This window comes from Diceros bicornis, chromosome 5 (assembly GCF_020826845.1).
Source record: "Diceros bicornis minor isolate mBicDic1 chromosome 5, mDicBic1.mat.cur, whole genome shotgun sequence".
NCBI lineage: Eukaryota > Metazoa > Chordata > Mammalia > Perissodactyla > Rhinocerotidae > Diceros > Diceros bicornis.
In genome coordinates, this window is record NC_080744.1 from 89551782 (window position 1) to 89576949 (window position 25168).

The following is a 25168-nucleotide window of genomic DNA, read 5'->3' on the forward strand; positions in this document are numbered from 1 at the left end:
CATCCGATTTCTTGCTGGTTTGCTCGCCTGTTTCCCTCACTTGGCTGTGAGTTCCTTAAAGGCAAGAACCTTGCTCTTCATCTCTCCAATCCCAGGACCAAGCCTAAGACCTGGCACAAAGTAAACTCTCAATAGCTGTTTGCTAATTGAATTGAGAAGCCAGTCAGGGAATTGACCGGAAATAATCAGCTCGTGGGTGGTTGTATTTAAATAGAACTCAAGTGATGGAAACCCCCACTCTGACAGCCTTATTGGCTCACATGATGGAAAAGTCTATGGGTCGTTCTAGCTTCAGGCATTGCTAGATTCAGCAGTTTGATCAATGTCACTAAGACATTATTTTTCATCATCTCTTTCTTTTCCATCGTGCTGCCTCCATTCGAAGAGACTCTTTCCTCATGGCGACAAGGGCTGGCAAGCTTATCCTTCCAGGTTCTAGTTGAGAAAGACAAAGTCAGCTATCCCGACAGTTCAAACTGAGGGTAGAATTTACTCCTATTGTCCCCGATTGGCCTGTTTGGGGTCATGTGCCCCACCTTGAATCAATCATTATTGCCTGTGGATGGGATGCATTGATTGGCTCAGGTGTGATCACATGCTGAAGCCATGGAATTGGGGTCCTGGTGGAGTCCGATTCATCCCAAACAGGGGGCTGAAAGTGGAAGTTCCCTCAAAAAAATGTCAGGGTACTATTTGTACCACAAAAACAGTAAAATGTCCTCTGCTGCAAAAGGAGAGCCCTGGGATAAGTCTGTTCAGTGCTTCTTCTTTTACAAAAGTGGACATTTTAGGGACCATGGGTCTCAAGAGAAATTCATATTCTTACAACTGTGTTGATTTTGTTTTTTCCTTGCTTTGGCATTTCCAGGGACTCTGTAAAATGGAGTTTGGGCTTGCTATATTCTTAGGTATTATAACCTGTGTAAATCAATTAGAGAGCTATAAGTCAACTGGAGAGATAATTCAGAGATAGTTCAGAGATACAAAATCTTACCACTACTTGGTAAGGCCCTGGTATATTTCCTGGCTTGTAAACTTACTCATGGAAAGTGAGAGAGTTACTAAACCCAAAGTCTCTTTCTGGTGAAATAGGGCACACTGGGTAGAGATATTTGGTGTTCCTTGGAAGAACAAATCTTCAGTATCAGGCACACTCAGCTTGAGGGTACCTCACAGCAGCTGCTTCTGTACAAATTACTTCATGCAAACTTTTATTGAGTTCCTACCCTTCCTACAGGTACTATAATAGGTGCAGGAGAGAGAGGGGTGAACAAAACAGACTTCAGCTTACATTATAGAGGGTGAGATACCCAATAATCACACACAAGATACTTTCAGATTGGGATAAATGCTACGAAAAAATTTCAGTAATATGAATGAGAGGGACTAGATGATAGTGGGTTATTTTAGATAGGCCAGCCAAAGACCTTTTCTCTGAGGAGGGACATTAGAGCTGTTATCTGAATGATGAGAAAGTGCCAGCCATGCAGATAACTACTTAGGATTTCCCAAAGAAGACGGAGGGCTCAGCTGTCTGGGGAATTTAGAGCAGACCCTTGCTCCTCAAAGTGAGGTCCCAGACTATCACCTGGGAGCTTGTTGGAAATGCAGAATCCCAGATCCCACCCCAGACCTACTGAATCAGAATCCACATTTAACAAAATCTCCTAGATGATTTGTAGGCACAGTAAAGTTTGAAAAGTGCTGGACTCTGGACCCTTTTTGCAGCCTACTGGAAAGGTGTAAATTCTGCTGAGGCAGGGAGCAGGCAATGGTGTTGTCAGCAGTCACTAGAAAGATGACATGGTAACTAATTTGCTGCTGCCTCTGTAACAGACCAGCCAGGCTCTAAGAGAAGACCATGGATTATCACACATTAGGCTTAAGTGATTTTTAGGTTAGCCCCCTTGCTTTTCAGGAGACTGAAGTTCTTTGAGGAGGAGTGACCTGAGCATAGTGGGCTCCTTGGTGGCAGAGTCAGGACTAGGATGTAGGAGTTGCCTCTCTTTGTGTCACCTTTTAAATATTGATCAGGACAGGTTAGAGTGATGTGGAGGAGAGTGAGCAGCATGACGAGGTGATTGGGAAATAATGTCACATGAAGCACCAGGAATGTTTGCCCTTGGTTTTTTCACCTGTGAGGGTGAATTAAGAAAATATATGTGAGAACCAGATCCACTTACAGGAAAGCATATTTTAGCTCTAGGCTAACTAACGAAGTAATGATTTGACATGATAGGCATTTTCCCCCTAATACGCATTAAAATAAACACACAATTATCAAAATGAAGAAGTTTCTTCGTGTACCAGTGGACCACATTTTGTTTCTCAAAAGCCACCAGATGAGTTCTGAAGTCCTTTGCAACTGGAAGAATGGACGATTTTGTGGCGATCAAGCAGCCAAAAGTTCACAGAACGCACTGTCACAATCCTGATGCCGCCATAGACCCACCCATCCACCCATCTAAAACACTTGTTGAACACCTAGCAATGACTCTCCTAGGCCCTGGACACAGTGAAGACTAAACTCCACTTTCTGATTCCAACCGGAGGGAAATAGAAGAGTAAATGATTTCGGTATGTGTGGTATAAAGTGCTACAGCTCAGGTAAGCACCGGCACACAGAGGAAGGGCGGTTTCCGGACATAGGGCGGAAAGGAGAGCGTGGGTGGGCATTTCCCAGAGCAGCCTCTGCCAGCCACCCCACTTTGATCACTTTGCCGCCGCGCAGCAGCGGCGGCGGTCAACCTCAACCTTCCTTAGCAACATGAACGCTCCGCCCAGCTGCCTTCCCATTGGTCTCACGGAGCTTGATGGGCAGCTCTACCGTGCAATCCCAGCTCGTGGTCCTTGGCTCCGCGCTTACTCATGGGAGGGCTCGTAGGCGTTACCGCCCTCCCCAGGTGCCCCGCCCAGCCCCGAGCTGCTTGCGGCGCATGCGCTGGCGGGCTGGGGCTGTGTGCAGGGCCAGCGCGGAGCCGGAGCAGCCGCGGTGGAGCGCCTGGGCTTCGCCGAGACCGCCGTGCCCGCTCTTCGCTTCTGCTCCCGCAGCTACGAGCCGCCGCCGCCGCCGCCGCCGCCGCCGGGGTAGCGGCCGCCTATTGTCTTTCTCTGCGGCGAAGGTGCGGAGCTGTTCCAGCTCAGCCCGCGGGGGAGCCCCGGGCGCCGCACGGTGAGAGCGCAACTTAGTTGGCGGAGTTGGGGGAAGTTTTGTGGTTTGAGGAGGGGTCGCGGGCGGAGAGGACGGGCCCTTCCCCCTAAGGCCGCTCCTCGGGGCGGGGGCCCGGAGGGGGGCGGGGTCCGGGATGAATGGGCGGCCGCGGGGCGCCCGCCGGCTCTGCGGCCCCCTCCTCCCTCCGCGGCCACCCTCACGCATTGTCTGCTCCCGGGCCCCGCGCGCCTCCCGGCTCCCGCAGCCCAACTTGGGGGCCGCCGCCACGCCGGGGTGGGGGGCGCGGCCGCCTTGCACGGCGTGAGTGCCCCTTCAGGCGCCCCCGGGCCACGCGAGGCCTGAACCCTCGGCCCCAGGCTTCCCTGGTCGGCTCCTCCGTGGGCCCCTCCCGTCCGACGGAGTCCGCGAACAAGTGTTGCGGACGCGAGGGAGCGGCTCCCCGGGGCCGGCGGGGACCGTAAACACGCCGGGCGCCCGCCTTCGGGGGCGCGGCCGGGGACCCGCGCGGGTCGGAGACGTGCAGCCGGAGGGGACCCGCTCCGGGGCCGTGCAGTGGGCTCAACTCTACTGAGTTCAAGTGCAGCCGTACTTGGAGACCAAACAAAACATTCTTTTTGTAAATACGGCTTACTGACACTTTTGTTTTTTTTTGCAAAGTCAACTAGTATGTGAAGAGTTTTAAAAGAATATGGGGAAAACCCTCAAAATTTTTTTTTCATCTGAAGAAAGAATAGACAGGTTTTTGGATACAGTTTTTACAGAAAAATGACTCCATCACATTAAGTTTCTAGATCTTTCTGTGCACTCAGGAATTCACAATGAAAGTTGGATTGAGCAATATTTTGGTGTTCATTCTCAGCTTTTACACTCTTCGGTGAAGTTATTTTGGGAGTTTATTGCCTCAGGCGTATAGAAGTAAAGGAAAAAAATGTGTGCCTTTTTTTCTTATAACCCCCCCCCCCCTTTTATTTTCAGAAGCAGCAGCTTATACTGTTTTTCTAAACCGTTGGATTTCCCGGATCAGGACAAATGCTACCGTTTTTGAAAGATCATTTTTTGCAAGTTTGTAAAGGAGTTATGATGAGCTGAGATAAATCACTGTTACCGTTCTTGTATTCCTTCGTGGTCTCTTGGGGGTTTGCAGACTGCATTAAGTACAAGGCTTATCAAGTTTTGGGTGCATCGATTCTACTGAATTTGCTTCATTTGGCTTATGATGTGAGAATAATTCTGTTTAAATCTCCCAGATGGAAGTAGCTTAAATGTCTGTCACATTTGTAGTGGAACAAAATGACCAGAATGTGTTAATATCAGTTGTTATATTCCTTTGCCATCTGCTAAATTAAAAAGAAGAATTTGAGAAATACTGTGTGTCAATTTGCTTTGATTGATTTCTCATGCTAAGTGAGTAATGTAGAGAAGCTTTCCTGGGTTTTTCTGGTTTGGTTGGCTGCATTTTGCTTTGAAAAACCAGCTTTCTTCACCTGATGAAGCTCAAGAAGAATGTCCTTATGGCATAAGCATTGTACTTTTGAACTACAGCAACAAGGTGACTTTTAGGAGTCACAGTGCTTGCTCTCAGGGCTTTCCTTCCTGGTTGTGTGGTTGTGTGTGCCTGTGTGGGTGGATTGTGGGGAGGGAGCTTGACAGGTTGGAAGGGGTTGTCAGGGAGGGACATAATATAAACAAGTATTACTTACAACATAATGTGACAGCTAGGCCAGTTGCTTTCTTTCTCTAAGCTGTGATAGCATGTTATACATACTTTTGTTTTAGGATTTCTAACAGTTCATTTATTTGCTTGACTAACGGTAACTGTATATGTAGTATAAAGGGACTTCTCTTCTAGTCTAACTCCTTGAGGGCTGTGATGGGCCTTATTTCTTATTTAGCTTTGTACCCTCTTTGCCAGGAAGGGGTCTTAACACAGTGCAGGTGTCCAGTATGTGTTTGAGTTGGGTGAAGTGCTTTGTATTAGCTAGTGGTAGTGCACATAGAACCACTAACCCTGGGGACTTGTCCAAAATAACACTTCAGTTGCTGAAATGTGATGAAATTTAGTTTATTTCGAAAAGGATTCCTAACCTTTCTCTTATCCTGTTAATTGTTGAAAAGAAGTGAGGTTTAAATAGTGCACTGTGGATTTTGAAAACTAGTTCTGATTCAGAAATTTTCTCCGTTTTTTGGTGAAATGATTAAGAATCATTTCTGAATAAATCTGAATCTGAATAAACCTGAATAAACCCACTCACATCTCTGCCTATTCCTCTGTTGTGAAGTGAGGAGGTAGCACAGTTTAGAAGCATGTGCATTCTTTGGAGCGAGGTAAATTTGAGTTCAGATCCCCACATTGACTAGTTATGTAGCCTTGAGCAGGTCCCTTATCCTCTCAGAGCTTTGGTTTCCTACTCTGTAAGGTGTAGTAATATACTTTGCAGTATTCTTAGGAATAAGTGAAACTATGGAGGTACTTAATAGTGGGCCTAACATTAAGTAGGGCCTATTACCTGGTAGCTATACTGATAATTTGATAACACTTTTTATATGACTTAGAAAAGCATTTTTAAAAGTCTGGTGCTTCTAAGTGTAGTGGTTTAGCTGTTTCTTTCAGAAAGAAGGAATCCCTCTGAGAATTGAGTCTTAATCAATGCAAAAGTTTTTTTAAGGTGCTAGTTGCACTGAATGTTAATAGAAACAGTGGTTTTATCCTCTCAGTCGCCTGTTAGTCTTTGGGAGGGCCTTGCAGAGTGGCTTGGTTGGGTAGAACTCTGCATTTATAGTGTTGAGGAAATGGTGAGAGATGGATTGTTTTCCACACTTGTAATACGGTATCTGGATTATATAGTTAGCTTTTCTTCCTTATTTTACTTTAGTCTTGAAACATAATAGATATGGATTATGACTACATTTCTCATACTTGCTTGAGATAGTGCTGAACTGGGGTTGCTACAGTGTTAGTACAATTCAGAGACTTGAGCAAATCACTCATTTCCTCTTCAAGATAACACTTTTGAAGGTGCCACCATTTACGGAAGGAAGCAGTATTTAAATCAGTTATACCAGTTCAGTTTAGAATATTCACAATACCAAATGGAATAGATACAGTCTAGATATATTAACCTGTAATGGACATTTCTGTATATTGAATCTCATCTTTCCTTTAGTTTTCTTGTAAAATAAGGATTTTCTATCTTATAAAGATTTTCTTATAAAAATAAGGATTTCTATTAGTTTTCTTATAAAATAAGGATTTTCACCAGGAAGCATTATAGTAAACCTTTAAAAGTTATATTTGATCAGGCTTAGATCGAGGAAAAAAACATCCGTGATAAAGCTAGATGAACAAACTTGGACTTTTGATAATCCCCTCTTTTAAAGTTAAAATTTAAGTGCACTTGAATAGACATGGTTTTTACTGATGGGGACGGGCATCCATTTGGAAGGAGGGCTCTGAATCACTCACTGTCAAACTGTTTACCATTGTAAACAAGGAGAGAGGAGGAAGCTGTTAGTGGACGAAAGTTTGTTTCATTCATATGTCCTCACATTTATGGTCTTGTAGTCCACCTGTAGGTTGATTGGGACATAATAAGTAGATGAATAGATAACCCATTTTTGTCATTCCTTGCTGGGAGGATGGACCTGCAGACCTAGTAGTGAGATACTGACTATGTGTGTGGGGCAATGGTGTGCTTTCCTTTTTTACCTCTTCAGAGCTGTGTTCAGAGCCTGGGAAAGGTAGATATCCATGTGTTTGTGTGATGTGGGTATTGGGATGGGGAGAATGAAAAGGTGTGAGGGATTTGTCGTTTCTGTCACTCTGCAGGCTCTTCTACTGGAAATTAGTCCTTTTGAATTTTCACTTCTGATCATAAGCCCATATTTGGCCATAGTCTCTACCACCCAAAATGGCCAGTTATTCTTGAATAGTTAGGAATTTAGTAAGTATGTCACTCTGTAAATAATTTGTCTTTTAGACAACTAAAGATGTCACGTTAGGGAAAAGCACCAAGGAGTTATGTAAAGAGTTTCCCAGAACCCAAGATGATTCTCTGGTGGTGATCTCTACTAAAAGCACGTGGTCTGGAGCCACATATCTGACTTCACATCCAGACTTTGCCATTTATTGGCTATGTGTCCTTGAACAAACCACTTCGTCTGTCTCAGGCTTAGTATCCTTACTTATAAAATAAAAGTGAATTTAATATTAATCTTATCCTATCTACCACACACTAATGTTGTGAGAAACATGTGAGATAAAGCACTATATGAATGCTGTCATTTTTTTTTTTGTGAGGAAGATTAGCCCTGAGCTAACATCCCATGCCAATCCTCCTCTTTTTGCTGAGGAAGACTGGCCCTGGGCTAATATCCATGCCCATGTTCCTCTGTTTTATGTGGGATGCCGCCACAGTATGGCTTGACAAGCAGTGCGTTGGTGCACGCCTGGGATCCGAACCTGCGAACCCCAGGCCACCAAAGCGAAGCACGAGCACTTAACTGCTACGCCACCGGGCTGGTCCCTATCATTTTGTAATTTTATTGGTTGGGTATTGTTTTGGATAAAATTCAAATCATAGTCTAAAAGGGGAAAACATCCAGCTAACTTTATTGGTTTTTCTTTATAAAAGGTAATTAAAATATGCCATTTCTGTTGCCGTTCTCTTGGCTTGGGAAAATTGATACTTTTCACTTTTGGCTCTTATCTTCTTATATTTTCTTTTATAACATCTTTGTCATGGAATATTTTTCTAAACTCTAAAGAAATTTCGGTTCACAGTGCTTGCTGTTAGATCCAAGTTACTGCAAAATCACAGAAACTGATGTTGGATGCCAGTGCGTGAAGTCAGGTGAAACCAGAATAAACAGGAAACAAAGAATGTCAGAATATTTCAGAAGAATACTAAAGAAGCTAATGGAGTTACCTGATCTTTTCTGACTTATTTTCTTAAATTATTTTTTAAAAAATTGGTCTACACAAGTCAGGAGAGTGTGCCTGTGTGCCAGATGTAATACTGTGTCTTACCTATATTATTTAATTTTTAAAGCAAACTTATGAGACAGACAGTATTAACCCATTTTAGGATGAGGAAACAGCCCCAAAAGTGGTTTGATAGTGGTCATGTAGCTATTAAACCATGGTGCTAAAATTTGAACCCAGATTATTTTGGCTCCAAGGGCCATGCTTTTTGCATCATTGATGGAATCACCTGGAAAGAGTACATTTTTAAAACAAATCAAGTTTATTGGGATATTATTTATATGCTAAAATCCACCTATTTTAAGTATATATGTATCTGTGCCTTTAACTTAACAGCACAATCAAGATATAGAGCATTTCTGTCATTTCAGAAAGTTCCCTCGTGCCACTGTCCAGGCAGTTCCTCCCTTCAGCCCTCATCCTGTTGCCTATCTCACCATAGGCAACCACTACTCTGCTTTCTGTCTCTATACCGTTGTCTACATTAGAGGTCCTCAAACTATGGCCCACAGGCCAGATGTGGCCTACTGCCTGTTTTTTATAAATAAAGTTTTATTGGGACACAGCAGTGCTCATTCGTTCACTTATTGTCTGTGGCTGCTTTGGTGCTACAGTGACAGAGTAGAGTAGTTACAAGAGACCATGTGGTCCACAAAGCCAAAAATATTTAGTCTGGCCTTTTACCAAAAAAGTTTGCCAATCCTTTTTCTACATAACCAAATGCAATGATCACATCTCAAAAAATCAACAGTTCTACCGTATTATTCAGTGCATATTCAGCTTTCCCTGTTTGTCCTCCAAATATCTTTTTATAGTTGATATAAAAAATTTTTTAACCAGGGTAAAATCAAGGTCCACTCAGTACATTGTTATCTTTTTAGTCTCTATTTTATCATTCTTTTTTAAATTTTAATGTATAATTTACATTCAGTAAAATTCAGAAGCATTCTGTGAGTTTTGACAAATGTATACATTCTCATAACCACGACTTCAATCAAGATTTAGAATGGTTCCTTCATCCCGCCAGATTCTTCTGAGCCCCTTTATAGTCAACCCATTCTCCACCCCCAGACCCTGGACACTACTGATCTGTTTTCTGTCTCCGTGGTTCTTTTGCCTTTTCAAGAATCATGTAAGTGGAATCATACAGAATGTAGCCTTTTTTTTTAATCTGTCCAGTGACTAATGATGTTAAGCATCTTTTCATGTGATTATTTACCTTTTTTTTTTGATGTATTCAAATCTTTTGCCCATTTCTTTAAATTGAGTTGTTTGCTTATTAATGAGTTTTGAGAGTTCTGTGTATACAGGCATACCTCATTTTCTTGTGCTTTGCAGATACTGCATTATTTACAGATGGAAGGTTTGTGGCAACCCTGCGTTGAGCAAGTCTGTTGGTGCCATTTTTCTAACAGCATTTGCTTACTTCCTGTCTCTGTGTCACATTTTGGTAATCCTCATAATATTTCAAACTTTTGCATTATTATTTTATTTGTTATGGTTATCTGTGATCAGTGATCTTTGATGTTATTGCTTTAATCGTTTTTGGGCACCACGAACAGCACCCGTGTAAGATGGCAAACGTAATCGATAAATGTTGCATGTATTCTGACTACTCCACCAAAAAGCTGTTCCCCTGTCTGTCTCCCTTTCCTCGGGCCTCCCTATTCCCTGAGACACGATAATATTGAAATTAGGCCAATTAATAACCCTACAGTGGCTTCTAAGTGTTCAAGTTAAAGGAAGAGTTACATGTCTTTCAACTTTAAATCAAAAGCTAAAAATGATAAGCTTAGTGAGGAAGGCATGTCAAAAGCCAAGACAGGCTGAAAACTAGGCCTCTTGCACCAGACAGCCAAGTTGTGAATGAAAAGAAAAGTTCTTAAAATTAAAAGTGCTACTCCAGTGAAGACATGAACAATAAGAAAGCAAAACAGCCTTATTGCTGATATGATGAAAGTTTTAGTGGTCTGGATAGAAGATCAAACCAGCTACAACATTCCCTTAAGCCAAAGCCTCATCCAGAGCAAGGCTCTAACTCTCTTCAATTGTACAAAGCTGAGAGATGTCAGGAAGCTGCAGAAGAAAAGTTTGAAGCTGACAGAGGTTGGTTCATGACATTTAAGGAACGAAGCCGTCTCCATAACATAAAAGTGCAAGGTGAAGCAGCAAGTGCTGATGTAGAAGCTGCAGCAAGTTATCCAGAAGATCTAGCTAAGGTAATTAATGAAGATGGCTACACTAAACAACAGATTTTCAATGTAGATGAAACAGCCTTATATTGGAAGAAGATGACATCCAGGACTTTCATAGCTGGAGAGGGGAAGTCAGTGCCTAGCTTCAAAACTTCCAAGGACAGGCTGACTCTCTTGTTAGGGGCTAGTGCAGCTGGTGACTTTAAGTTGAAGCCAGTGCTTATTTACCGTTGCAAAAATCCTAGGGCCTTGAAGAATCATGCTAAATATACTCTGCCTGTGCTCTTTAAATGCAACAACAAAGCCTGGATGACAGCACACCTGTTTACAACATGGCTTACTGAATATTTTAAGCCCACTGTTGAGACCTAGTGCTCAGGAAAAAAAGATTCCTTTCAAAATTTTACTGCTCCTTGACAATGCACCTTCTCACCCAAGAGCTCTGATGGAAGTGTACAGTGAAATTAATGTTGTTTTCATGCCTGCTAGCACAGCATCCATTCTGCAGCCCATGGATCAAGGAGTAATTTTGACTTTCAAGTCTTATTGTTTAAGAAATACATTTTGTAAGGCCATAGCTGCCATAGATGGTGATTCCTCTGATGGATTTGGGCAAAGTAAGTTGGAAACCTTCTGGAAAGGATTCACTGTTCTAGATGCCATTAAGAAGATTTGTGATTCGTGGTAAAAGGTCAAAATACCAACATTAACAGGAGTTTGGAAGAAGTTGATTCCAACCCTCGTGGATGACTTTGAGGAGTTCAAGACTTCAGTGGAGGAAGTGACTGCAGATGTGGTGGAAAGAACATGGGAACTAGAATTAGAAGTGGAGCCTGAAGATGTGACTGAATTGCTGCAATCTAATGACAAAACTTTAATGGATGAGGAGGTGCCCCTTATGGATGAGCAAAGAAAGTAGTTTCTTGAGATGGAATCTACTCCTGGTGAAGATGCTGTGAAGATTGTTGAAATGACAACAAAGGATGTAGAATATTACATAGACTTAGTTGATAAAACAGTGGCAGGGTTTGAGAGGATTCACTACAATTTTGAAAGAAGTTCTACTGTGGGAAAATGCTGTCAGACAGCGTTGCAGGCTACAGAGAAATCATTCATGAAAGGAAGGTTCAGTCAATGCAGCAGACTTCATTGTTGTCTTATTTTAAGAAATTGCCACAGCCACCCCACCCTTCAGCGACCACCGCTGTGGTCAGTCAGCAGCCATCAACATCGAGGCAAGACCCTCCAGTAGCAAAAAGATTACATCTCAGATGATGGTTAGCATTTTTAGCAATAAAGTATTTTTTAAGGTATGTGCATTGTTTTTTAGACATAATACTATTGCACACCTAACAAACTACAGTATAGAGTAAACATAACTTTTTTTTGGTGAGGAAGATTGGCCCTGAGCTAACATCTGTGCCAGTCTTCCTCTGCTTTATATATGGGATGCCTCCACAGCATCACTTGATGGTGGTGTGTAGGTCCATGCCTGGGATCCGAACCCACAAACCCAGGGCTGCTGAAGTGGAGTGCATGAACTTAACCAGTATGCCACTGGGCCGGCCCCTAAACATAACTTTTATATGCACTGGGAAACCAAAAAATTTATGTGACTCGCTTTATTGTGATATTTGCTTTATTGTGGTGGTCTGGAACTGAACCTGCAGTGTCTCTGAGGTATGCCTGTATTCTAGAATCAGATACATGATTATGGTTTGCAAATATTTTCTCCTTGTCTGTGGCTTATCTTTTTATTGTCTTAATAATGTCTCTCAAAGAGCAGTTCTTACTTTTGATAATGTCCGTTGTTGTTTTTTCTTTCATGAATCGTGCTTTTGGTGTAATATCTGAGAAATCTTTGCCTAACCTTTGCTTAAGAGCACAAAGACTTTCCCCTGTGTATTTTCTCATAGAAGTTTCATAGTTTAAAATTTTACATTTAGGTTTATGATTTACTTTGAGTTAATATTTCTAGATGGTGCAAATTATAAATTGAGATTTTTTTGCATATGGATGTGAAATTGTTTCAGCAATGTTTTTTGAAAAGACTATTCTTTCCCTATTGAATTATCTTTGTACCTTTGTTGAAAGTCAATTGATCATATATGTGTGGGTCTGTTTCTGGATTCTATATTCTGTTCCATTGATCTGTGTCTTTCATTTCTTCATTACCATGTTGTTGATTGCTGTAGCTTTATAGTAAGTCTTGAAATCAATGTGAGTTCTCTAATTGTGTTATTTATTCAGCGTTGTTTTTGAGTATTCGAGTTGCTTTGCCTTTCTGCGTACATTTTAGAATCAGCTTGTTGATATCTATAAAAAACCATGCTGCTATTTTTGATTGGCTGTTGTGCTGAATCTGTAAATCAGTTAGGAGAGAATTGGCATGTTAATAATATTGAGCCGTGAACATGGTATATATTACTTATTTAGACCTTTTTGATTTTTCCATGAGTGTTTTGTAGTTTTCAGCAATTGGCTCTTGCATGCATGTTCTAAGATTTATATGTATTTCATGTTTTCTGGTGCTATTATAAATGATGCTTTTAAAATTTCAATTTCCAATTATTCATTGCTGGTGTATAGAAATAGGATTGAATTTTGTATGCTGACCTTGTATCTTACAACCTTATGAAAGTCAATTTTAGTTCTAGAAGGCTTTGTGTAGATTCTTTGGGATTTTCTACATAGACAATAATGTCATTAGCAAATACAGGCGGTTTGATATCTTCCTTTGCAGTTTGTATGCCCTTTATTGCTTTTTCTTGTTTTATTGAACTGGCTTGTACCAGTGTGGCATACCCCCCGTATGATGTTGAATAGGAGTTTTGAGATGGGCATCCTTTCCCGATGTTAGGGAGAAAACATTCAGTGTTTCACCATTAATATGATGTTATTTATGGTTTGTTTTTGTGGATGTCCTTCATCAAGTTGAGGAAGTTCTCTTCTTTTATTTATTTATTTGTTTTTTGTGAGGAAGATTAGCCCTGAACTAACATCTGAGGCCAATCTTCCTCTTTTTGCTGAGGAAGATGGGCCCTGGGCTAACATCTGTGCCCATCTTCCTCTACTTTATATGGGATGCTGCAACAGCATGGCTTGACAAGCTGTGTGTCGGTGCACACCTGGGATCTGAACCTGCAAACCCCAGGCCACTGAAGCAGAGCGTGTGCACTCAACTGCTACGGCACCGGGCTGGCCCCAGAAGTTCTTTTCTACTTCTAGTTTGCTGAGAGTTTTTATCATAATGGATCTTGAAGGTACCAAAGGCTCTTTCTGCATTTGTTGAGATGATGATTGATTTTTGAACATTGAACTAGGCTTGCATTCTTGTGATAATCCTCACTTGGTCATGATATATTCTTTATACATTGTTGAATTCAATTTGCTACTGAATCTTTTTTATTTCTTCCATTTGTCTCCTATTTTTTTTTTTAATTCTTGATTATATGTATAATACTCATAATAGTTGTTAAAGTCCTTATCTGTTAGAACTCCCATTATTTCTGTTTCTATGGACTGATTTTTCTTTCCTTACGGGCCACATTTTCTTCCTTCTTTGCATGTCTAGTAATTTCTTGTTGGATTCTGGAAATCATAAATTTTAAGCTGTTGATTGCTGGATATTATTGTATTCTTTTAAAGCAGGGTTTCTCAACCTTAGTCTTACTGAAATTTGGGGCCAGATAGTACTCTGTTGTGGGGGGCTGTGCTGTGAATTGTAGAATGTTTAGCAGCATCACTAGCCTCTACCTACTAGATGCCAGTAGTATCACCCCTAGTTGGGACAACCAATGCCAGATGTTCCCTGTGGGGCAAAATCATCCCTAATATGAGACCCACACTTTAAAGAGTATTAGACTTTGTTTTGGCAGGTTTGGTTATTTGCTTGATACTTCTGAGGCTTATTTTATTTTTGAGGAAGATTAGCCCTGAGCTAACATTTGTTGCCAATCCTCCTTTTTTTGTTGAGGAACATTGGCCCTGGGCTAACATCCGTGCCCGTCTTCCTTTACTTTATATGAGATGCCACCACAGCATGGCTTGACGAGCGGTGCATCGGTGCACGCCCGGGATCCGAACCTGTGAACCCCAGCTGCCGCGAACTTAACCACTACGTCACAGGGCTGGCCCCTTATTTTTAAACTTGTTAGGATTAGTCTAGAGTAGCTTTTAGTCTAAGGCTAGTTTCACCCCATTACTAAGGCATGAAGCCTCTGTAGTTTTCCTTGAAGAATTTGATATTCTCTGCTCTGGCTGGTCAGAATATGAATGTGTGCCAGCCCTGTGTGAGCTCTGGCATCAGTTAGCTCATAGTTCTTGGGTCATTCTTTGCGTGCTCTCATAGATTTTTACAATATGCGTGCATGGCTTACTATTCAGTATCAGACTCAAGGAGGCCTCTATAATGATTCATGGAGATCCTTAATGCAACTCTGTCCTTTCTGGTACTCTGCAGTTTTTAGATTCCTCAGCCATCCCAGACTGGTGTCTGACTTCTCAACTTGACAAGACTACCAGGCTATGCTTGGGCTCCTCCTCCCAAGTATGTGCCTCCAGGCTTATAAAGCTGGTGCAAATGTGGGGCTCATCTCATCTGTTCCCTTCTGTTAGGGATTACAGTCCTGTACGTCTGTTGTCTGGTGTCTAAAAGATGTTGCCTCATATATTTTGTCCATTTTTGTAGTTGTTGGAGGGGTGTGGGAGGATAAGTCGGGATCCAGTTACTCCATCATGGTTGGAAACTGAAGTGCCTTGGAAGAGTATACTTTCTTGGTGGTACTGAAAGTCTCGTTATAGGATTCTTCAAGTCTTTGGAGGTATAAAGACATTTAACGAATCAAAGAAACATCTGTTAAATGTCCATTGCCTGTAGCTCAGCCCTTATTCTGTGGGGAATACAAAAAAAGTAGATATCTTCCTGTTGAAGAAGTACATGCATAGTACACTTAAGGTCAATCAAAGATGTGAAATGCTCTAGTGATGAACAGAAAAGGAAAGATCACTGTGGTCTGATATTTTCATATAGAAATGCTTTCTTTTACATTTTTGTTTCCTAGCATGTATGTATAATTCAGTTTTATGGCACAAGATGTAGTGAGTCAGTGAGTAGATATTGGCTGTTTCAGATGCATTTGGAGATTTATTTGCTGTGTGGCTTTAGATAAGTTATTTGTCTCTGCAACTCAGTTTTCTCTTTTGTAAAATGAGTATATGACATACCTTGTAGGGTTGGTTGGTAATTTATTCAACACATATTTGGGTACTTTCTGTATGTCAGGCACTGTTCTAGGTGATGGGAATTCAGTGACAAAAAGTAGTTGCTGTCATCAAGGAGCTGACATTGTAGTGAGGGAAGCAGAAAATAAATAAGTAGAACAAACAATTTCGGTGCTGTCTGGTGGTGATAATTCTAGGAAGAATATGAAGGGTAGTAGCAGAAATTGGGGAGGTCAGACAAGGCCTTCCTGAGATGCGATTTGGGCAGAGACCTGAAGGCAGTGAGGGGAGCAAGCTCCCTGAAGGTCCTTGGATGGTCCAAGCAGAAGGCACATCACATACAAGAGCTGGAGGTGCGAGTATGAACAGGGAGGCCAGCGTGACTGGGACGGGCTGGGAAAAGAGGACCATAGGAGATAATGTGTAGGTGGGCAGAGGCCAGATCAAATAGGCTTTTCATTATGATGGGAAGCAGCTGAAGGGTTGGAGCAGGGACTGAGAAGAGGTGATTTAGGTTTTCAAGTTTCCCTCTGGATGTGGGGAGCAGGAGTGGAACCAGGGAGACTTCAGTAGTCCGTTAGTTTAGAGGAGATGGCGGCTTGGATTAGCGTGGTAGCGGTGGAAGTGGCGAGAAGGGGTTGGAATCAATAAACGCCTTGAAGATGGAACTGATAGGATTACTTAAGGGTTTGAAAAAGGTTTTGAAGGAAAGAAAGGAATTAAGGATGGTTGCCAGGTGTTTTACTTCAACACCTGGGGGACTGGTGGTGGTCTGGTTTCCTGAGTGGGGAAGATGTGGAGTGAGTTTGCTGGGAGGAAGAAATTGTGATTTCTCTTTTGGGTGTGCTGAGTTTGAGATCTGTGAGACTTTAAAGTTTTTGGATATGCAAGTCTGGAGTTCAGGGATGAAATCTGGACTGAGTATAAGATTTAGAGAATTGTAGATAGAGAAGGGAGAGTGGGGGTTATTGTGGGGATTAGGGATATATGAAGCTCCTGGCACGCAGTAGGTACACATGGCACGGTAGTTAGTAATAATAATGACAGTGGTAAACAACACCACCACCTAGGTATAACTAAGGAGGGCTAGATAGGAATGAATGAAGATGGTAGTTACCTAAAACGGCACCTTGTGTATTATATCAGATTTAGAGCTGCAAACACCATGAGAACTTTTCTCCTCTGGGCATGATAAAAATATTCTTAGTGGAGTCTGTTGTGCATTTCCAGTCTTTAAGGATATCTGTGCTTTTTAATGTGGTGCAGGAGCATCATTTACATGTACTTCACATACACAGAACACAGAAGATAGTCTGGAAAGAGGCTATGACGAAGTGTTAACTTTAGCTACGTTTGAGGAGTGAGGTGATAGGTAGGGTATTTTTTTGTGTGTGTGAGGAGATCAGCCCTGTGTTAACATCTGCCAATCCTCCTCTTTTTTTTTTTTTTTTTTTGCTGAGGAAAACTGGCCCTGGGCTAACATCCGTGCCCATCTTCCTCCACTTTATATGGGACGCCGCCACAGCATGGCTTGCGAAGCGGTGCATTGGTGTGCACCGGGATCCGAACCAGTGAACCCTGGGCCGCCGCAGTGGAGCGCGCCCACTTAACTGCTTGCGCCACTTGGCTGGCCCCTAGGTAGGGTATTTTTTGATCTTCTAAATATTCTGCAAAGTATATCTTTTTCTTTACTTTTAATAAAGGGAATTAGTAGTTTTGTAGAGTCTACTCCGTTGGTTAGCTTCTGGGCTGATGAATTGCGTTTGTTTGTGGTTGCTGACACTATTTCTTCCCATAGATGGGTCTTTGACTGGTCTGTGATCTTGAAAATTTGAGCCCTTGATCACAGGGGAGTCAGGTAAGAGAGCACGGGTGGTTTTGATAGGAGTCCATTAACAGCTCCTGGGAAAATTGTTGGCACGTGTTCTCCCCACCAGGCTGGATGTGGCACATTTTGTTCAAAGGGGGTGGGCGCTATGTTGTATCTGCATTGTTGTGGGCAGATCACTTCAGATAAATTGAACTGAGCATGAATTTTTTTTTTTCTAAATCTGAATTATACTGTCAGCATTAACTTACATTTTTAGAAGTATTCCTTTTCCCCTGTGATAACTGTGCTCAAGGTGGTAGATATGACAGGGACTTTTTGCAAATTGGACATTTTCTGTAATTTATGAATCACTTCTGAAAACACACTTAGTACAATTTGAAATAGTATCTGTAAATTAATCCACCTACCTGATTTTGCCAGTTGAGTTCTGCCCTGTCTAAAGTTGGCGTGTTTATGGAGTGGGAGAAGGGGGGCCCGTTGTGGCATTGTGTGGAAACAATTTCTGTTACCTTTTACAAGCTGGAAGAAAATGGTTTTTGCTTCTTGGATACTTTGAGCACAGGGTGACTGGGCTCAGAATATGAAGGAACTCTGGGTGTGACTTTGCAGTTTGGGCATTATTTAGGGAAAAAATGTGTCAACAAGAGTTGAGAAGTAGAGTTCTAATTGTTCATTTGGTCACATGAGGCCGTGGGGCCCGGCTGAGGTCCTTTCTCTGTTTGAGGATTAAGGATGTATATGGGTCAGTGGACAGGAATGACCAAAGCTGTTCCCTGGGCTCTACTGCTAAAATGGTGCTGTGTGTATCTGCATTGTTGTGCATAGGATAGTGTGTGTTTAAAAGACTTTTCCAGTCTAGAGAGACCTTTTGAGGCAGGCCATTTCCTAAAAGGTATTTTCTAAAAAATGAAGTCACTAAAGGGAGGAAGAAACTATTACTGGGTACCTACTTGCATATTGTGTGTTCATTTACATTCTCTTAATTCCTTACAATAACCCCATAAAATAGGTCTTATCCCCCTGCCTTTTTTCATGAGAAAACTGGGGTTCAGAGATTTTAGTTTGCCTCTCTCAGGTCAATGCACTGTAATTTTCATCCAGGACTTTTGTGTCTGTAAACATACTTGGGTTTTAGTATATATGCCATAAGTCACATTTTTTTACTCTGTTATAATTATATTCAAAATAGCCAACTTAAAATCCAGCTTGTTTGCATCGTAAATAGAAAATCATTGTGGTCTACCCTTAAAGTTTTCCTAGAGTTCTTCAAAACATGCTGCGCTTCATGCTTTGTGCCTTGAAAGTAGCAGAAATTGGCCAGTAGAATTGTATTTTGCTTCACTTGCAGGAGCTTTGTGGATTAACATTAATAATTAACATTTACACACTTTCACATCTTCAAAGTGTTTCACAAACAGTTAATTAGTTCATGTTTAACCTATATTGGAAATTGAAAAACCAGTTTTTTAGGTTCATTTTAGCAGTACCGAACTGTTAGGGGGATAAGGAGTAAGTCTTCAGTGAGAAAAATGCAGGTATACATCATGCAATATTAAACATCTTTCCTTAATCCTCTGGCTTTATGTCCAGCTTAGCTCACGTCAGGCGTGTTTTTTGGGTGTACATCTTCTGCTTAATACAAGGGAATGGAATTGAAAGACTGAAAAATAGACACAGGGTTCAGGATGGTTGGGGAAAAGACCTGGGTGGTTCAGTGAACTGTATGGCAACTTTCTTTTCTGTAGTCCCTTAAATGTGAATTGTCGTTAATTAATTCCTGTGGGAGTTTTGAGGGACAGGCAGCGATTGGCACAGAGACTCGCAAATGAACAGAGTTGCTATACGTGCTAATTTCTAGGAAAAATTATTTTCGTTTTTACTCCTGGTTTAGGAGATAATAACTCTGTAACTGAATATTTTGTTACTTTCCTCACCACCACTGGTCACCTAATTCCATCTCCTCTCTCCTTCACCTCCAATAAAATGCTTTTACTTGGCAAGGTTTGTAATTAGAAAAAGATTTGGAAGGAGACACCTGTCTTGGTTCAGCTGTGTTTCTGTCACATAACTAGCTGTGTGACCTTGAGCAGGTTACTGCTTTTCTTCTGCTCTTGAGTTGTTTTGTTCTGTTAAATAACATGTTAGTGACTCACCTTTCATTGAGTCCTCGAGGGGTGGCTGGAGGAGGATATACAACTTATGCTCTTGGGGATATAGAATTGATGCTCTTGAACATGAAATGGGACAGGATATTTTCACATTAGTGAAGATTCTTCAAAGTTGCGGTGACTTCTTCCTTCCTACTTTGGTTAGAATAATTAATTTATTTTCTTAACTATTGTTGCCAACCACATTACGACACTTTAAACATCTTTCTTTTTGTAATACAGAGCAATAAACAGAATCATTTGATAAATATTGTGTCTGGGTGATTTCCTAAGACAGGACATGCAAGTTCCTTTTCATCATTGCTTATAGCCCGATCATTCAGAGGAGATCTGTTCACGAATCTTTGTCTAGATGACCTTGCCAGAGAAACCTTAGTATGGGGCAGAAAAGAATTCTGGGAGTTTGGCATGTATATTTAATTAAATTTTTATCATGAACGGGAATCTGTTCTTTTAATGGGCCAGATAGGAATGGCCCTGAACTTTTCCCCCTCTATCAAATAGTGTTGTTTTTCAAGTCTTTCTCTTTTTTCCATTTTCCCTTTCCTTCACTTCTTGAAAATCTGAAAACTTTAAAAGTGAGATGAGTTGGCTTTTGAACCTTTTTGTAACATTGAATACACCCAGGTTTAAACTTTTCATCTTTTTCTACCAAGATTTATGGTAACTTGGAAGGAATGTTGTACAGCTGGACCTTGAATAATACTATATGTGAACTTTGAATAATTGAGATTGACTTAGTTAATTATTTAAAGCCACTCTTTTTTTATTTTAGAGGATATCTATAGGTAACCTTTATTTACTTTTTTGAAAAAAGAGACTCTTTTTGCCAGGGTAAACTATGCATATAAATTAGACGAAATTTTCTTTTGGAAACACCTAGTTGGTTATAGCAGTACCATAAGCTATAGAAATAAGTGGATTTTTCTAAGACACTATGCCAGCAATTAGGATAAATGATTGTTTTTCCTATTTAGGTTAGGTATCTTGGGTTGTACTGTCTTTAGTCACCTCTTTAATTTTTCCCTGTTGTCTTTGCCCACTGTTCATTTCCTCCCTCCCAGTTAATTCAGTAGGATTCATTTGTCACATTGCTCACTGACTAGGTGGAGATAAGGTAATCCCATATGTCTGTATTTCCTCCTAGATTATAAACTCCCAGAGGGCAGATTTTATCCTCTTTGTTCATCACTGTATTCCCAGCACCTGGCATTGTGTATGGCACATAATAGTTGCTACTCAGGAAATATTTGGATTGATGGATGGATGAATGAATTTGTGACGCAACTGTATATGTTAATAATATATGCATATTATTAAACTATTAATAAAATCTATCCTGTTGAGGAATTTAATTTTTTTCTCCCAGCATAAATTGTAGTTTGATTTTGGTGAGTTAAATCGTCCGTTATTAGGGAAGAGAAGGCACCATGTTAAATGAAAGATTGGCCAGTGTTGACCAAGTCTCGTGGTAAAAGTAGTACAACTCTTGCGTGGTTTCTGTGCTTGGGCAGTGTAGGTCAGTCTATCACTTGTTTAACCGCTCAGCAGCTTCATCGTTGCCATATTAGTGTGGCTCACATATAGATGTAGATGTGGCTTGCCTGCCTAATGTAAAAAATATAATAATTTAAAAAGATATTCAAAATAGAACAGAATTGACCTCTGTATACCCGTTACCCAGATTCTAGAGAATTAGCAAGATTTTGCCATTCTCTGCAACACTGTTTTTTTAATAACAGTTTTATTAAGATGTAATCCATATATGATAAAATTTACCCCTGCCTCACTTGAATATGTTTATTCTGGTTGTTTTGAAAGTTACTACCAAACTATTATTTTCTTAATAGTGACTTTTAAATGTCATTTTTACTCCAGTGTATAATGCTATAAACCATGAAATGTCTCTGTAAATCATGGCATGATATCTTTCCAGGATATGGAACAGAGAACTTTAACTCAAAGGAAATGAGTGCTGAGTAGCCTTTTTTCCTTTCAGCAGAATCATTACAGAAATAGGACCATAAACCTTCTATTAAGCACTTCTGTATGAAATCTGAGGTTTCTGTCAAATTAGACATGGAAAATTAAACAGAGCTGCACAAATTAACTGATCTGTGAAGTTTTTGAGTTCTTCTTCCTTATGTTAGGCTTTTTTTCCCCTCTTCAGATGACTGTTTCTCTTAAATACTAGTACAAGAATGTTATGGTTTATACAAAATTATTTTTTGTTTCATGTCAATAGTTTTTTTTACCTCCTCACATGGAATTTTTTCCATTGAGAATCTATTGTTCTTCTTAAAATACTTTGATTTTTTGTGAAGAAAATACTTGTTAGGTAGTTGAATACCTTCATAAATGTACTTTCTGAATAATTAATTTGGCAATGTATATAAAAATAGTGTTACTTTTTCTCATGCTTCCTGATTGAGAGCATCATCTTAAAAGCTTTCATTTGAAGCCCCAAGAACAATTATCTGTTGTTTTTCATGGCCCCTATTTGTATATATTATGTCCTAAGTTCATGGATTCTCTGAAATACACTTTTTTTCCCCCTCTGTGGTAAAGAGCCCACTATTTGGGCTGTTTTGCCAAAAGCGCTTGTGGCAGTCTAAAGATTACCACTTGAATAGTTAGCTCCCTAAGATGTGTGCCCATAAATGGAGAATTTTCTTTCCTGAGTCTAAATAAAAGTCATAGTTCATCTGTGCTATACCTCAGGACCCAAATACTAAAGGAAATTCAGAGGAAAAATTATATCTGTTCTCTCCCTTCAGTCTTCATGCCTGTTGAAATCTATAGGGACAAGTTCACTAATACTATGGCTGTCATATATTGGGAACCTCTTTGAACTAGGTGTCTTATGTTTATCAATTCTCACCTTTGCAAGGTGTTTTTATGATTTTGCCAGAAAAGGAAATTGAGGCGCAAGGAGGTTAATCCATTAATTTTAGGTGTACTTCATTCAGCAAACATTTATTGAAGGCTTGCTATACATCAGGCACACTAGTAGGTGCCAGGGATCTAGGGATGAACAAAAATAAGACGTGGTCACTGCCCTTAAAACACTCATGATTTTGTTTCTTTATTAATATGTGATAGCAACAATAGTAATAGTACTAATTGCCATCATTTATTACTGATTTCCATATGCCAAGCTTAGTACTTTGTGCTCTCTGCACCTTGTCATTATGTCATTTTAATCCCCACAACTCTAAGAGATGGGGTCTGTTATTACCTTTATTTTATGGATGAGGTGACTGAGACTTAGAGAGGCTTGATAACTTGCTCAGAGTTGCACAGTTAGTATGTGTCAGACTTGGGAGTTGAATTCAGGTCTCTGACTCTAGGGCCCAAGCTCTTTCCTACATGCATCAAAAACATTTCCAGCAAGAGTTGAAATAAGTAATTATGTGAAAAGGACATCCGTTGTGAGCTATGATTTTGGCAGAACTTTGTGTAACTTTAACTTTGCCAGTAGATGAATTATTTTTATGGTTAACTTGCTACTATATAATCTCTTATTCTAGAAGTCATTGGATACTTTTCATGATTCATGAAAGACATTTTTTGTCTTATTTATATTAACAACGGTAATGTACAGTCCCTCTAGAAATTCAGGAATTTCACATAAACAAAGAAAAAATACACATATGAATAAATGAAACTATCTAGAAAAATTTTTTTGTATGATTTGTTATGAACTTGAAAATTTGTAGAGGGTATGTGTGTATATGTACATATATGTATATATGCCATATTCTATATACTTGAGTATAAACATCATAAAATGTTATTTCATGACTATACCTTTACATGCTATCAGGTAACCTACATAATTATTTTAATGGCTATATAGTGTTTCATTGTGTGGATTTAGATCTATCCTTAGTTTACTAATTACCCTCTTATTTGAATATTTAGGTTGTATTTCTTTTCCTTTCCCTCCCTCCCTGTTTCCCTTTCTCCTTTCTGCTGTTATAAAAATTGTTGGCATGAACAACCGTGTATATACATCTTTGTATCCTCGCTTACTGCTTTCTCACAGAAATGGAATTGCTAGGGCAAAAGCTGTACATTCAGCAGCTTTTAATAGCTGTTGCCATGTTGTCTACAGAAAGCTTATATCATTGACACTCCCACTGGCAGAGTATGAGTGTCTGTTTACCATTTCTCCATAATCTTTAGAGGAAAGTTTTTAAAAATCCAACATTTTAAAAAGAGGTTTTAAATGCCATAATAGAATTACTATTAGAATTACTGGCAACCAATTATAAGTAAAATAACTCTGTATTTCTAAAAGAACAAGAAGAAACTCATGAAGCATAGTCACTACTCTCTTAAGCACTGAGAGTTAATCTAAGATTGGTTCTCAGTAATAAAAGGTGCATGAAGGAAACTTTCCAATAGAGTCACTGATGTCATGTTCTTTTGGCTACTCCTTGTCAGTCCAAATTAATTCCAGCAATGAGTCAGGGAAGCGTTTGAGATAAGATTTATAGAGATGAAATGGAGTAAGGTCTCCTTGTACACAAAGTACTCTATGAGAGATGATCTGTGGCCATTTCTTGCACATCCAAATGCATATTAGAAGCTTTTAAAATTAATGTTACATCTAATTCAATTATGAACGTGCACAATCCACATATGTTCCCAAAATCACAGTCGTGTGTTGACATTATAGTTTAAATAACCAAGGAAATAAGCAAATTAAACATTGTACTGTGCTCTTGACTTATTAATACAGCCAGACATTTTTCTGTAAGACAAAGATGAGTTAATTGGTCTCAGCTCTGATAGCAGTAAATTTCAATCAGATAACGTTTGTCAAGATTTTCTGTGCTATAGGTAGGAAGAGTCAGTTGCACAGCAAGTTATAAGTTGCATGGATGCATAAGCTGGTGTCCTGGCACTGTTAATACACCAAAGTGTCTCTGTTCTATTGGGCATTCTTAGGAGTATTCTCTCTCAGATCTTTAGCCTGTTCCTGGTCACAGAGAAAGAGCTGGTTAATTTATTATATAAATTATATCACTAGAAGTAGAAGAATTGATTTATGATGGCTCTCTAATAGTGTTATCCTGGAACATGTAGATAGTTCTTGAATTGTGGGAGGACTTCTGTGGTCCTCTTGGAACCACCCAGTTTTTTGTGCAGCATACCTGACTTTTGAGCTGTTCAGATTTCACTCATGTGTCTGGGTGTTATTTAGGCTTGGTAGCACCCTCTTATGTGGACTTTGAGGACATCTCTCTGCCAACCTGAATTCCCAAAGGACCTCTGCTTTGGAAATCATTTGGGGTCAGGCGAGCTCTTTTTTTTTTTTCCCCTGTAGAACCGCATTATTTGGACTTGAATCTCAGAAGTGTGCCATTCTGCTTTCTCACTGTTTCCTCCCTTCCGTAGCGAGCTATAATCTGTTTACCAAAGAAGCTAGTCATTTTTATCCCAGCATTCTCTTGATAAACTGCCATTTTGGAGATACAGAAAAGGGAGCAATAACACTTAGCAGGTCAGGGAAGGAATAGGATCTCAGCATATGACATTTCAGGGGATTCTCCCTTTGCATCTCATTACTTTTTCTTTCCTGTCTTGTGG

At 40.2% G+C, this 25168-nt stretch overlaps 1 protein-coding gene across 6 annotated transcripts in view; it reads left to right on the forward strand.

Moving 5' to 3' along the window:
- The first annotated feature begins 2972 nt into the window (after positions 1-2972).
- The window catches only part of AKAP13 (A-kinase anchoring protein 13), a 341772-nt gene continuing 319576 nt past the window's right edge, over positions 2973-25168 (forward strand). For 5 of the 6 annotated variants that reach the window (XM_058542391.1, XM_058542392.1, XM_058542393.1 and 2 more), the window contains exon 1: positions 3073-3172. The gene's annotated coding sequence lies outside the window, so the exon portion shown is untranslated. Of the gene's footprint in view, positions 3173-25168 lie in introns of all 6 variants that reach the window. The other variant, XM_058542397.1, reaches the window with a different exon arrangement.